We start from the raw sequence: 14,516 nt of genomic DNA, 5'->3' as shown, positions 1-14,516 counted from the left end.
GAGCCTTCCTCGCAATAAATACAGAGGCTGCCATTGCTAAGAATGCTAATTGCCTGACTGTCTGACCTCAACATCTTCTGAATTAGACCCCCCCGGTGCCATGCTAACGAGGTGCTTTTAACCCCAAAAAAGGGTTAGAAACTCCCATTTTGCAGTGCTTTCAAATTGCTTTTAAGGCGATTTGAAACCGCTGTCCATTCATTCCTATGGGCAGGGACGTTTTGGGAATGCTGTATACAGCGCTCCCAACTTGCGTCAAAGATGCTGCTTGCAGGACTTTTTTTCCCATCCCACAAGCGCACCGCTCCAATTGAAAAAGGCACACTGGAATAAATGAGAGGGGGTTTTCAGGTGCTTAGCAGAGGCTATTTCTAGTGCTAAAGCACCTGAAAACCGCCACAGTGTGAAAGGGGTCTAAGTGTATGTAGTGGAATAAGCAAGCTGCTCATGATGGAAGAAACTGTGCCACCAACAAGTTCTAGGCTATTGCATCTGTACCTTTTAACAGAGTCATTGCCCCACAATTAGGAAAACTTTCTCAGATGTCCTCACCATTCAATGCTTTACTATTACTGCTTTTTTTCTTCTTATCTGTGTCCCTATTGAAGAGCTTTATCTTCACTTCTTGCTCTGAAAAGTAGTAAAAGGAAATTTCTTCAACATAAACTCAGATGGCAAGAAAAATCTTGCTGAAAATGTAACCCTTCCTAGCTTTATCCAGGCAAAATAAAAAAGTTTTGCACCTATTGTTCATATTATCCTTAGGTCTGAATCTCTGTCACTGAGCCTGTAAGTTCACAGCCTAATGCCTCGTACACACAATCGGAATTTCCGATGGAAAAAGTCGGATATTCCGATCGTGTGTAGCCCCATCTGAGTTTTTTCATCGGAAATTCCGATGAATTCAATCGGAGTTTAGATATAGAACATGTTCTATTTTTCTCCGATGGAATTCGGTCGGAATTCCTATGTGATTTGGCTGGGCAAAAGCCTGATTGTGTGTACCTGGCATTAGATGTCCTAAGAAACAACCATCTGCTCGGATTCCCATCCAATTTAGGCCCTCTTTATACATTATATGCAAAAATGTTAATGAAAAATTTGTAGCGCTGTGTTCATAAATCATATAAACATATCTAAAACATGTAAATAATATAAACTGAATCACCACGTGAAAAAGTGTAAAAAAGTTATTAAACATGAGAATAAAAAGAAAATATATACTACAAATTATATATTATCTCTAAACAAGTGTTCATAAGTGGCCATCCAAAACCCACACCTAAAGTGTGGAAAGAATCAAAAAAATCAAGTCCATAATTTGTAGTGTTTTTCCAAGTGCTTCAAACTTAAACAAACATGCAGTCTTCTAAAAAAAAACATGATATAATGCTTCCACCACACCAATTGTGTTTCTGTGACTCCGCCCCCTTAAGGATTTGCCCTCACCACAAGAATGTGCCTTGCATTCTCATGTTTGGCATTAAAGCTTAGTAAAACTCTCCAAAGTCTCCTAGGAAATTCCAACAGTGTTCAGTAAACCAGTGTTCCCAACATGTAAAAATAAATAAGTGCTTGCAATAGTGAAGTACTGTAAAATCATTTATTAAAACGGCACACATAAAATCTCCAAATATTGCATACTCACATCCTTCCAAGAAAAACAAGGCACTTCAAACAAAATCCTTTTTCAGAAGCAAGAGACTAGCAGCGGTGCATGCGAAATATAGCGGTCATGGCAAACACTGAACCTACTACTCTCACCCTCACTTTGCTTGTCTCTCTGCTCCTAGAACGATTTCACATGCGGTGATCTGTAAATTCAGACGCTAAACACCACAGTTGATTGCTGTGTAGCTCAGCCCAGACATGTTTCATCAAACTGATTTCTTCAATGGGATTGGCTCAATCCCATTGAAGAAATCAGTTTGATGAAACATGTCTAGGAGCAGAGAGACAGGCAATATGAGGGTGAGAGTAGTAGGTTTAGTTCAGGGTTTGCCGAGACCGCTATATATCGCATGCACCGCTGCTAGTCTCTTGCTTCTGAAAAAGGATTTTGTTTGAAGTGCCTTCTTTTTCTTGGAAGGATGTGAGTGCAATATTTGGAGATTTTATGTGTGCCGTTATAATAAATGGTTTTACAGTACTTCACTATTGCAAGCACTTATTTATTTTTACATGTTGGGAACACTGGTTTACTGAACACTGTTGGAATTGCCTAGGAGACTTTGGAGAGTTTTACTAAGCTTTAATGCCAAGCATGAGAATGCAAGGCACATTCTTGTGGTGAGTGCAAATCCTTAAGGGGGCGGAGTCACAGAAACTCAATTGGTGTGGTGGAAGCATTCTATCAAGTTTTTTTGAGAAGATTGCATGTTTGTTTAAGTTTGAAGCACTTGGAAAAACACTACAATTTATGGACTTTTTTTGATTCTTTCCACACTTAAGGTGTGGGTTTTGGATGACCACTTATGAACACTTGTTTAGAGATAATATATAATTTGTAGTATATATTTTCTTTTTATTATCATGTTTAATAATTTTTTGACACTTTTTCACGTGGTGATTCAGTTTATATTATTTACATGTTTATATGATTTATGAACACAGCGCTACAAATTTTTCATTAAAATTTTTGCATATATATCATACCTTTCAAGTAGCATCTTTAGGCATATATATATATATATATATATATATATATATATATATATATATATATATATTGATTATATATTTGCATTTTTTTTCCTGTGCGCAGTGGTGGTTTGAGAAGGTAAAGAGGCGCGCATACTATCTTTAACCAGAGTTTCACCTCTTTATACATTGCTTAGTGGGAAAACAGGTTTTTTCTAGTGATTTTAAAAGTGTGATTTACAGACAGAATTATGTATTAAGCATAGGGTAGCCCATTCACTTGAATTGGCCGCCTTATGTACATTTATTGTACCAAAGAGACACATTTTTGATTTTCCATGCTTGTTTTGCTGAGATTCTTTTTGATTTCACATTGGCCACAGTATCTATTCAGCAGCCATATAAGATGGGCTTTGTTTTATTGGACAGCGTTCTTTTGGCTGCCAGCAGGACTAAGTGCCACATTTCTGAATTTGTAACCTTCAGGTATTTTGCGGCCATGTTAGTAATTTAGCTGCCATATCGTATCACCCTGTTTTTGATCCGATAGGCCGGAGTGTTAGCCAAAAATCGGAAGTGAAGCCTGTGGTGCGCAACCAGAAGTGTTGGCTGGAATGCAAAGGGAGCCGCACTATTGGTTCTCAGATGATGCGTGTATTCTAAGGATACATTTTGGACCATTTTGGATTTGCTTGCCAAAGGAAAAATACTTAATATCTTTTATTTATTTTTCTAAATCATAGTGAATTTTTTATGTTCCTTATTTGGCACCAATGGTTGGGACTTGAGGTAATACTTTTCTAGTGCGATTTTAAATTAGACATTACTAGGAATAGTATGTATTTTAATGACAAATCCACTCTTAAACTGCATTTGGTGTTGCTGTTGCTGGCCATCTTCGTGAGATAAGCCCCATGTGAGTGTTTTGATTGGTGGTATTGTTTTAACAGCCTGGGATAATGTGTCTTTTTCAAATGGTGTACACTGTATTGGTTTTTGTAGTAATCACTTGAACATACCTCTAACCCAGCCTCCTCATTAAGGCAGGGTGGGGGTAATAGAACAACGCAGCTCTAAAGCAGCTCTTTTGGCTCTGATTAGAAGGGGACCTCCCTTGAAACCCATCAGAAATTGCAGCCCTGTGTGGCATTTTCCCAGTATACAAGAAACATGTATAGCAATTCTGGTGGTTCCCTGTAATGAACATGTCCTTTTCAGTGGTTTGTGAGTATGATAACCTATTTTCCTTCTAATAAGCAGTGTCTTACGATAATGCACTGGGCCACTGCACCATTTCTATGTTTTTCTATTTATAGTGAGTTTAGAGTACTACATACATGCGACAGTGGATTCATCCAGGAGATGTTGAATAAGGGCATTTCACCTGTATGTAAGCACCACACCTGAGCGCCGAAGGTTGAATTTTGGTTTCTGTTCTGAAAGCAGAACTTACCTACAGTACCCTTAACTCCAGCTATGTGACATCCACTTACTCCCTTGCTGATGCCGACATCTTCGCTTGATCTTCTCCCAGGTTTGGCAAATTTGGCCAACTTGATTGGCCAGCCCAGCATGGCATAAGGACATAGCTGGACTAGACTTGCACAAAACTGTTCATTCAATCTGGCACCCAGGTGAGGCCAGGGTCATATATACTAATGTATGTATGATCCTGGCCTCATCTGGGAGCCAGGAACAAACAGGAAGGTTACTAACTAAAAGGACATCCAATATACCAAATCCATACTATCTAAATCAACTGAAATAGAGGAACATTGCTGTTGCTCTGCAATATCAGATTTTAACGGTAAATCTTGAGGTCAATCAACTTTTCATAAAAACATATGTTTTATTCACAGATTGTATTATTATACAGGATTTATATAGCGCCAACAGTTTGCACAGCGCTTTACAACATGAGGGCAGTTAGTACAGTTCAAGTCAATTCAATACAGGAAGAATTGGAGGATCCTTCTCGTTAGACATTACAATCTAGCAGATATTTTGAACATACATATGAACCCACACAGATTCAGAAACAAAATGTATACAATATATTTAAACCATATTTAAAACAAATGTACACTGTTCTTGAGTTTGGGCCAGACATCAAATATCCACAGTTTACACAGTATTCTAGATACCCCTCAAAGGGCTTAATATGACAAGACACCCTGCGTAAACTGTGCATTATTGATAGGGATGAGCCGAACACCTAAGAATTTGTTAAGCTGTAGTCCATAAAGACATGGATGAGTGAGTTTGGGGTGGAGGAACATGATTGACCTGCATAAAGTGCTGATCTCAAACCGATAGAACACTTTTGGGATGAATTAGTGTGGAGACTGTGAGCCAGGTCTTCTTGTCCATATCAGTGCCTTACCTCACAAATGTGCTTCTGGAAGAATGGTCAAACATTCCCATAGACATTCCCAGAAGAGTGGATGCTGTTATAGCTGCAAAGGGTGGGTCAACTCAATATTGAACCCTGCGGACTAAGACTGGGATGCTATTAATGTTTATGTGCATGTAAAGGCAGGTGTCCCAATACTTTTGGTAATATAATGTATATTTTTATTGTATTCCACTGTGGTACTAGAGGGTGTTAGGGTTTGGATGCAGGTTGCATTCTCCTTCCTGATGTTGTATCAGTGCTAACGTCCATAGACAAATTAGTAAACTCAATACACATATTTCACAGCTTATGTAGAGATTGCTGTAATACTTTTCAATGTAACAACATTGTGTCAGAGCAGTGGAAAGTTGTAAGTCTCTCTCGAAAACTTAAGGCCAACCCATCTCAACCCAGCAAAAACTATTTTGCTTTTGTTATGTAAGGTAAAAAAACAAGCAACATTGAACTAAGCAATATACACCAAAAAATACGTCACTACGGCGCCGTAACTTAGTGAAGCAGGTACCGTATTCACAACGAACTTGCGTCCTAAGTTACGGCGGTGTCGTTTAAATGGGCCGGCATAAGCCCGCCTAATTCAAATTGTCCAGGCAGTGGGCGTGTTGTATTATAATGAGCCTTGACCCCACGTAATTGACGCTCCTAACGAACGGCGCATGCGCCGTCCGTGAACGTATGCATGCTCGAAATCACGTCGCAAATAGTCAATGCTTTTGACGTGAACGTAACTTACGCACAGCCCTATTCGCAAACGACTTACGCAAATGACGTAAACAACGGAAAAATCGGCGCTGTCCCGACATCCATACTTAACATTGGCTACACATATAGCAGGGGTAACTTTATGCCAAAAAAAGCCTTACGTAAACGACGTAAATCAATGCGCCGGGCGGACATACGGTTCTGAATCGGCGTATCTAGCTCATTTGCATATTCTACGCGTAAATCTACGGAAGCGCCCCTAGCGGCCAGCGCAAATATGCACCCTAAGATACGACGGCATAGGAGACTTACGCCGCTCGTATCTAAGCCAAATCTATGCGTAACTGATTCTATGAATCAGGCGCATAGATACGACCGCGCTCATTCGGACATACGACGGCGTATCTGGAGATACGCCGTCGTATGTCCTTTATGAATCTAGCCCTAGATATGTACTTACAAACATTTGGTCTTCAAAATCTATTGCTTACCATAGGCTCTGCGTCTGCTAATGGACATGATGAAATTTATCTCAGTAAGCTTGGTGAAGATAAAGTGGTTTCTCAGGCACTCAATGGGCTTGTTGAACAACCCTGTAGGATTGACTGTTTAACCACAGTTTCCTGTAACCTCTACCGATATTTGTTCTGTTAGTAAGGTATCTGGAAAGTATAGATGCTGCTAGTAAACTTTTTTTTTTGTTTGTTTGTTTTCATTATCTGGAATTAAAACAAAGTTTAATAGGTAAAAAAAATAAGCCTAAAAATAATAATATGATTTTTAGGGTTGTCCCGATACCACTTTTTTAAGACCGAGTACAAGTACTGATACTTTTTTTTAAGTACTCGCTGATACTGATTATTGATACTTTTATTTAATCTCATGTGACAGTGACACATGTGTCAGTATTTTTTTTTTGTTTGTTTTTTACAATGCTTTCTTTTTTTAAGGGTGGGGGGAATGGACAGTGTCAGTGTGTGTGTTTTTTTAAATTTTTTATTATTTATTGCAATTTTTTTTATCAGCCCTGTTAGGGGGCTTTGGTGAGATATCATGGGTCTTAACAGACTTCTGACATCTCCCCTTTGAGACAGGGAAAGGGACTTGGGACACAGATTCCCCAGTCCCTTTCTCTGCAGCCTCAGCTGCTCTGAAAATGAATGGAGAGAAGACTGCGGCTCCTCTCCATTCATAAACTGAAACATCATAAACACAGTACAATGTTTCAGTTATGTGAATGGACAGAGTCAGTGATCACTGACTCTGTACATTCCGAAAAGTAAAGAACCGGATTTACCGGCTCCTACCTCCACTCTCCATCCTGACAGATCGAGGGTGACAGCAGCACGGAGGGGGACAGCAACACGGAGGAGGAGAAGAGAGGGGGACAGCACACAGAGGGGGACACGGAGCAGTAGAGAGGGGGACACAGAGCAGCACGGAAGGGGAGAAGAGAGGCAAAAACAGAGCAGCATGGAGGGGGGACACGGAGCAGCATGGAGGGGGACATGGAGTAGCATGAAGGGGGACATGGAGGAGAACAGGGAGGGACACAGAGGGGTACAAAAGCAGAACGGAGGGGGACTGGAGGAGGATGTGTGACAGTCAGCGGTGATCGTGTGTGGGAGAGTTACAAGCACCGATCACCGCTGATTTTCACTAAAGCAGCTGAAAGCCACGGGGGGGGTGGTATTTGGAGAGAGAAGCAGAGAAATGGACCGGCTGTCAGACTTTTAAATCTATACAGGGTGATCAGTGCTTGTAACTCTCCCACCGCACTGATCACCCTGACTGTACAAGTATTGGGTAAAGCATCGGGTAAAGCATCGGAGCATTTGCCCGAGTACAAGTACTCGGGCAAATGCTCGGTATGAATGAATGAATGAAAAACGTATAAAGCGCGGCGCATGCGAACTGAATCGCTTCTGGGCGCTAGTTGTTCGTGTCTCATGACATCAAAAGAGCAGAGTTTTGATCTGTCTTCTCAAAGTCAGGTGGTTTTCCTCCAACCGAATGCTGGTTGGTAAAGCGTTCCATAGTCTAGGACCCTGAAAAGCAAACCTTCTTTCTCCTTTGGACTTGTATTTGGTTTTTGGTACCCTGACCAGATTTTGGTCGGTGGATCGCAGAACGCAATTCGAATTGTGAGGTTCTATCTTGTCGCAAAGATATTGCGGAGCCTTCCCATGGATGCACTTATGTGTCAGGCAGAGTGCTTTAAATGCAATTCTGTCTTTTACTGGCAGCCAGTGAAGGGTTCTCAACGAAGGTGAGATTGATTCCCATTTTTTTTTCCCAGTCACCAGTCTGGCGGCCGTATTCTGAACGACTTGCAGACGGGAGATTTGGTACTTTGGGAGTCCGAGGTACAGGGCGTTAGCATAGTCCAGTCTGGAATTCACGATTGTTCCCACCACGACTGCTACGTCTTCTTTGGGGATAAATGGAATAAGTCTGCGTAGTAGGCGCAACAGATGGTGCGCTCCGCTGACTACTGACCCTATTTGTGCGTCCATTGTCATGAAGGTGTCGAAGATGACCCCGAGACTTTTGACTTTGGAGCTAGGGGTGATGATTTGGCCCAGAATGGGCGGCGGTGTCCAGGTTGTTGCCAGTTGACTCTTTCGGCTGGCGTGAAACATAAGAAGTTCTGTTTTGGAACTGTTGAGTTTAAGATAACTCTTAGTCATCCAGTTTTCTATCAAAGAGAGACATTTCTCTAAACTGGGATGATGATCCTTTTTGTTGCAGATGCGAAAATACAGTTGCGTATCGTCTGCATAAGAGTGATAGAGTAGTTCTTGGCTACTGATAATATCAAAGAGAGGGCGAAGATAGATGTTGAAAAGCACCGGTGACAGGGGGGATCCTTGGGGGACTCCACATGACACCGTGCGCTTTTCCGACGTGAAAGAACCCAATTTAACTGTTTGTGATCGGTTTTCAAGAAAGGAAGAAAACCATGGTAAATCACCTTCTGCGACTTCTGCTACCTTGGCTAGTCGCATCAGTAACAGTTTGTGGTCTACCGTGTCAAAGGCTGCACTTAGGTCCAGCAGAACCAGGAGACAAGATTCTCCTTCGTCTGCGGCCTCGAGGGCATCGTCCCATATTTTGAGTAAGGCCGTTTCTGTCCCGTGTCCAGGACGGAAGCCTGATTGTAATGGATCCAGTAGATTGTGGGTATCTAGATGCTGTTGCAGCTGTTGTACCACTACTTTCTCCATTATCTTGGAGAGAATATTTAGGCCTGTATTGGTACAATGCTGATAATTACCATTATTAATATTACAATAAAACCAAAACCTAGTGTAATATATTGTAACATCGTAAGATGTGGTGGCTCCATTTTTTGGGGGATTTTTTTTCCTGTTTTTACCTGGTGATCTGGCCAACAGTGGTAACACACCTCCTGTATTATAATGCCTTCACTCTGGATGAGGGAGCAACAGTCCATTGGAAAGCAGAACTGTCAGTCTGGCAGGAGAGTAGTATTAGATGTACTAGTAGATTTATACAAACTAAACAAATTAAAGACAAACTCCAGTTAATACCTTTTCAGTAGTTAAAGCATTTTTTTTTTCCTTTTGAGATCAAGATTTTACATAAACGCATACACAATGAAAATGTTAAGCACCCTGACAGTGCTTCATCTGCATGTCAGCTTGTTCTGTTGAAAAACAACAGACTTACTGGCTAGATCACCAGATGAAAGTAGAAGAAAGAAAGTCTTAAAAAGAAAATGAATGCAGCCATTACATATACGAATTGGTAAACTGCAATATAATAAATGTTTGCTTTTGAGTTTAATATAACTTTAAGGAACTAAGATAAATCAAGTACTGTATGTCTTGTGTCTTGCAGTTCTTCCCTACCAGCTGCATCTGTATGTCTATGACTGAAACCAACTGTCAGTTTAGCGAAACCATTGTAATCCATGTTTTTCCCACTGAGGTCTATAGCACCATTTTACAGCACTAGCGCTTCTTAAAACTCACAAATGAGTATTGCATTGTAGAGCTAGTCAGCTAATTGCACTTTAAATATTTTTCTGCTGCATCAAACCTTTAAAGTCGATCGAAATTTCAATGCATGTATGGGCAGGGAGGTTGTACAAAATTACAACCACCATGTCAGATATTTCCCCACTCATTCAGCACTACATGCTATAGCCAGCAATGCTAATCAGTGTATTCTGATGGTGGGAAAGTATCCTTTGCTGTCAGAATACAATAGCTTAGTGGGAGGATTACCCCATTCGTATCGAATGTGTGGATGGGGGAATTGGGTCAGTTTTTTTCAATCAACTAGCTTGGTTGAACAGAAAAAAATAATAATACATCAATGGGCTTAAGTCACTCAATTCTTTCCCTGACCACAATTTACCTTCTCCTTTGGTTCTAGTGCCTTAAAATCATTCCATTATTGCTTTCTAGCTAAGCGAGGAAGTAACTTTCATACCCTTTATAATCTCTAACTATCTTCAGTTCCTCTCATTTCTCTTCTTAGCTAATTTTCTTTTTACTACATTAAAAAGTCATACCGGTCATGCAAGATATTTTCATTATATTGCTACTACTAGCAAAAGAAAAAAACACATCAAGAATGCAACAAAGAAAATAATACAGCGCCTCCAAATATAGAATATTACAAGCTTAAAGCAACACATCATTCATAATGTGCAAAAAGCATCCACATTCCACAATATAAAAAAATTATAATAAAAAATAAATCAGCGTAAATAAAGTCCAATGCAAGAGTCCAAAATATGTGATAAATCACCACAAAGAAAAAGTCTTCCACCAGCTAATGGAAATCCTCTCCAGCACACGTGAGCAACAGAGCTAAAATGCACTCATCGACATTAAAGCTGCCAGAGGAAAGCAGCAACATGTATAGTTGTGTCAATGCATTTTTAATGCAAATGCACATCTTCAGGGGACATACTAGCATTCCCTAAAGACGTGCATTTGCATGAAACGTGTTGGGACAGGACCTACATGGTGACATCTTGCCGCCACTTCCATGTTTGGAACTCTTTGTAAGTGCACTGTTTTATTTGTCAGGAGAATAGTTTTACTGACATTTAGTTGAAGCCTTTTACTTTTTTATGTAAAATCTATACTTTTTAATAAATATACACCATGTGGTCCTCTGCTTGTGACTCCGTGTGGTGAGCGTTTTCTTCCCCAGACAGTATCAAGAAGATCTCACTGTCCCTAGTCATGAGAAGCGGTACTTCCGGGTGTCCCCATTGTGAGAATGGAGGACCACATGTGAAGAAACCTGTTGACACAAACGCGCATGTTGCTGCTTTCCTCTGGCAGCTTTAATATCTGTGAGTGCATTTTAGCTCTGTTGCTCCAGCGTAATGGGCATAACAACGCTGTCAATTTTTTTTTCTTTGCCAGCAGTGTCTCCTTTGGAAGATTGCTCCTCTATTAGTGTTCAATACAAAATGTGGGATTTTCTTTTTCTTTAACTTTCAATGATAATGCTAAACATAAAAAATAGAGGGGGTAAATCTCCCTAAAGGGGGTCACAGGCAGCAATAAAAACTGACAGGTCTTCTAATCACTCTCCACTTTATCCAAAAAAGTTTTGCCTTTAGTTACACTTCAATTGTTGCTACTTGTCCAAGTAAAGATTTAACAAAAAATTTCATTACTCCATCTTTGTGATGTGTAAATGTGGACTTGTTGAAATGCTTAACATCTTGTCTACCAAGTTAAATTTATAAATGTCTGAGAATTTAAGAGGAATTATTATGCTCACAATAACTTATATCCCTGGCCAGCAATCACCAAGCCTTCCCCTTAGAGCCTGTATTATGTAATTTCTTTAGCCACCAATGTATTACAGATCATACCCAGACATCTACAATTCATAAATGAGAATAGCCACCTATTCAAAAATAAATGAATACCCTCTTTCCATAAACATGTATTATAACCTACAACCCTACAATAAATTTGTATGCCCCTCAAACTATTATTGCACCATGAAAGTTACAGCACCACATTCATCTAGAACCTGCGCCATTATGCTGATGCAGGGTGAGGTAGAGGTCTATTCAATCTGACTTACAACAAATAGGAGACCAACCCAAGTATTAGGTCCAAGAAGTAAGCATACTGAAGACTTCAGCACATATACAATGTAAACCATTTCTTAAAGCGGAGGTTCCGCTGTTTTTTTTTTTTTAAGTCAGCAGCTACAAATACGGCAGCTGCTGACTTTTAAAAAATGGACACTTACCTGTCCAGCGTGCCCGTGATGTCATCAGCCGAGGCTGAGCAATCGCTCGGTCCTCGGGTGCTTCCGCCGTCATCCTCGGTGAGGGAATCAGGAAGTGATGCCTGGCCTGGCGGCTTCACTGCCCGATTCACTATTGCGCATGCGTGAGGATCGCGGTGTGCCGTCACTGGTCCCCGCTCTCTGCTGGAAACAGTGTTTCCCAAAGGACAGCGGGGGGGAGTGACGTCACAGCCTGGATTCCCTGCAGGGATCAGACCCGGAAGTGGTGCAAATACCTGTCTCAGACAGGTATCTGCACCCCCCTGAAAGGTGCCAAATGTGTCACCGGAGGGGGGGAGGGATCCAAAAAGCGGAGGTTCAATTTTTGTGTGAACCTCCGCTTTAAGAGAGCATTGGGGATGAATAAGTCCCCATACACACGGTCGGACAAAACCGATGAGAATGGTCCGACGAACTGTTTTCATCGGTTCACCTCTGAAGTGGCCTGACGGCCTGATGTGTGTACACACCATCAGTTCAAAATCTGATCGGGTCAGAACGCGACGTGCTGAATAAAACGAAGTTCAATGCTTCCAAGCAGGCGTCGACTTGATTCTGAGCATGCGCGGGTTTTGAACCGATGCTTTTCTGTGCTAACCATCGGTTTGGTCCGATGGGGCAGCGGTCCATCGGTTCGGTTTTGAAGCATGTTTAGAAATTTTGGACCGAAGGAAAACAGACCGATAGCCTATACACACACGGTCGGTTTGGTCCGATGAAAATGAACTTCGGTTCATTCTCATCGGACCAAACAAGACATATAAATTACATTTGCTTTATGATTTTGGGCCCTCTTTAGCCGAGGGCCTTAGCAGACCACCCAAGTTGCCTAAACATTTAATCCAGTCCTGTGGTTTTGTTACTCTTTTGAAAATGTATTTAAGATAGAAGCATGTGTTCTTCAGAAATCTGATGGACAGGCATAAGAAATAATATAACTTTGTAAAAGCATTTATAGTAAAACAGATTTATGTGCTTGTACAGTTTTTCCAGATTTCATGATTCAATGTATGCACTTACAACCCACATGCTAAACTTTAACATAGTTTAATTAGTGCTGTTCCATGCCAGTATACAACACATATGGTAATCATTGGTGGTGATCAAGCTCTACAGCTATGGTCAGCTTAGATAGGTCACATAAGAGTCCATGCATCTCTGGAATTAATGCATTACCTACCATGCCAACATTATAAACAGTTAGCGGATGAAAGTTAACAACATCTCATATACATGCTTATTGGCAGAGTGGATACAAAACTATCTTCTCTGATGATAGTGTCCACATTTTTATGGGAACATTTTGGAAGTTTGAAGAGCAGAATTTTTAGAAAGTGGGTCATTTGTTTTATAATATATGATTATGTGCCATCAGAAAAGGTGGGTTGAATTTGACATCTAAGTTAAAAAAAACAAAAAAAATAGATCAATGACTGATCAATGTGTTTCCAGCCGAGGAAGGATTCTGATTCATGCTGATCAGTCTTCTCTTCTCTAGATCCCACATCTGTGAAGTCATCCACTTTTCCAACTGGAGAACTTCAGATTAAACTCTTGTCTTCTTGACAGCGCATAGCTTCATTTTAGAGAAAAAGGGGATTTGTGAAGCTTAGGAGTAGTTAAGCTGTTCTTATCATCATTCATACTAGTATGAAATACAATGTGAATTGTCAAAATAACTGTAAACTTCTAGTGTATTTGTGTATTGTTTGAAAATGTCTGAGTGTGCAAACCATCTGCCATGACCAGTTCTCATTAGGACTCTCGTATGATCAGCATCTGGTGGGATTAGGGACTTCTCTGAATGACAAAGGGATTTACTAATCGGTGCTTACATGTTGCTTTAGCTCTAGAAAAAGCAACTGAAAATATAGTTAAAAATAGAAATCAGTATTATTTAAATGGTGTGACCATTTACACACAGTCACAGGAGAATTACTTTGATTTAAGTATAAAGTAAATCACTTAATGCATCATTTCTTATTGCTATTAAACATTTTTAAATTGTTTTACAAAGACAGTGCCAGAATGTAACCCAAATAAGGCTTATTGTTTTATCAATCCCCTCAATTCCTATAAATGCAATGCTACTATTTTAAATGAAATACAGTATTTCTTCACTTTATTGAATGTATTGGAAACTTGATTTTCAAAGGACAGTTGCAATAACATTTACATGGTATTTATTTCCTTTTTGTTCCCTAATAGATAAAAAGGCTTCAAAAATATTTTAGACTGGTTCTAAACACTAAGGGCCGGTTCACACTGGTGCCATGTGAGAACCCTGCGAATCCCCTGCGGGTTCCCCCATCACCCCCGACTCGCACGGCAGTTCACACTGCCATATGCATACTGCTGGGGAGTGTCATACAATGTTAACGACACCCCCAGTTCAGCTTGCATATTGCACTGTGAACTGACAGTTCGGGCATGAATCGGATCGCATAGGTGTGAACACCCA

The 14,516-nt window shown here is 40.5% G+C and overlaps 1 protein-coding gene across 1 annotated transcript in view; it reads left to right on the top strand.

The window, feature by feature from the left end:
* Positions 1–14,516, top strand: part of GABBR2 (gamma-aminobutyric acid type B receptor subunit 2) — a 792,922-nt gene that overhangs the window by 349,394 nt on the left and 429,012 nt on the right. The gene's annotated exons all lie outside the window — the stretch shown is intronic.

The sequence above is a fragment of the Rana temporaria genome, chromosome 5, assembly GCF_905171775.1.
Source record: "Rana temporaria chromosome 5, aRanTem1.1, whole genome shotgun sequence".
Lineage (NCBI taxonomy): Eukaryota > Metazoa > Chordata > Amphibia > Anura > Ranidae > Rana > Rana temporaria.
Note: the sequence above shows the minus strand (reverse complement) of the source record. Positions and strands in the feature narration are given on the sequence as shown.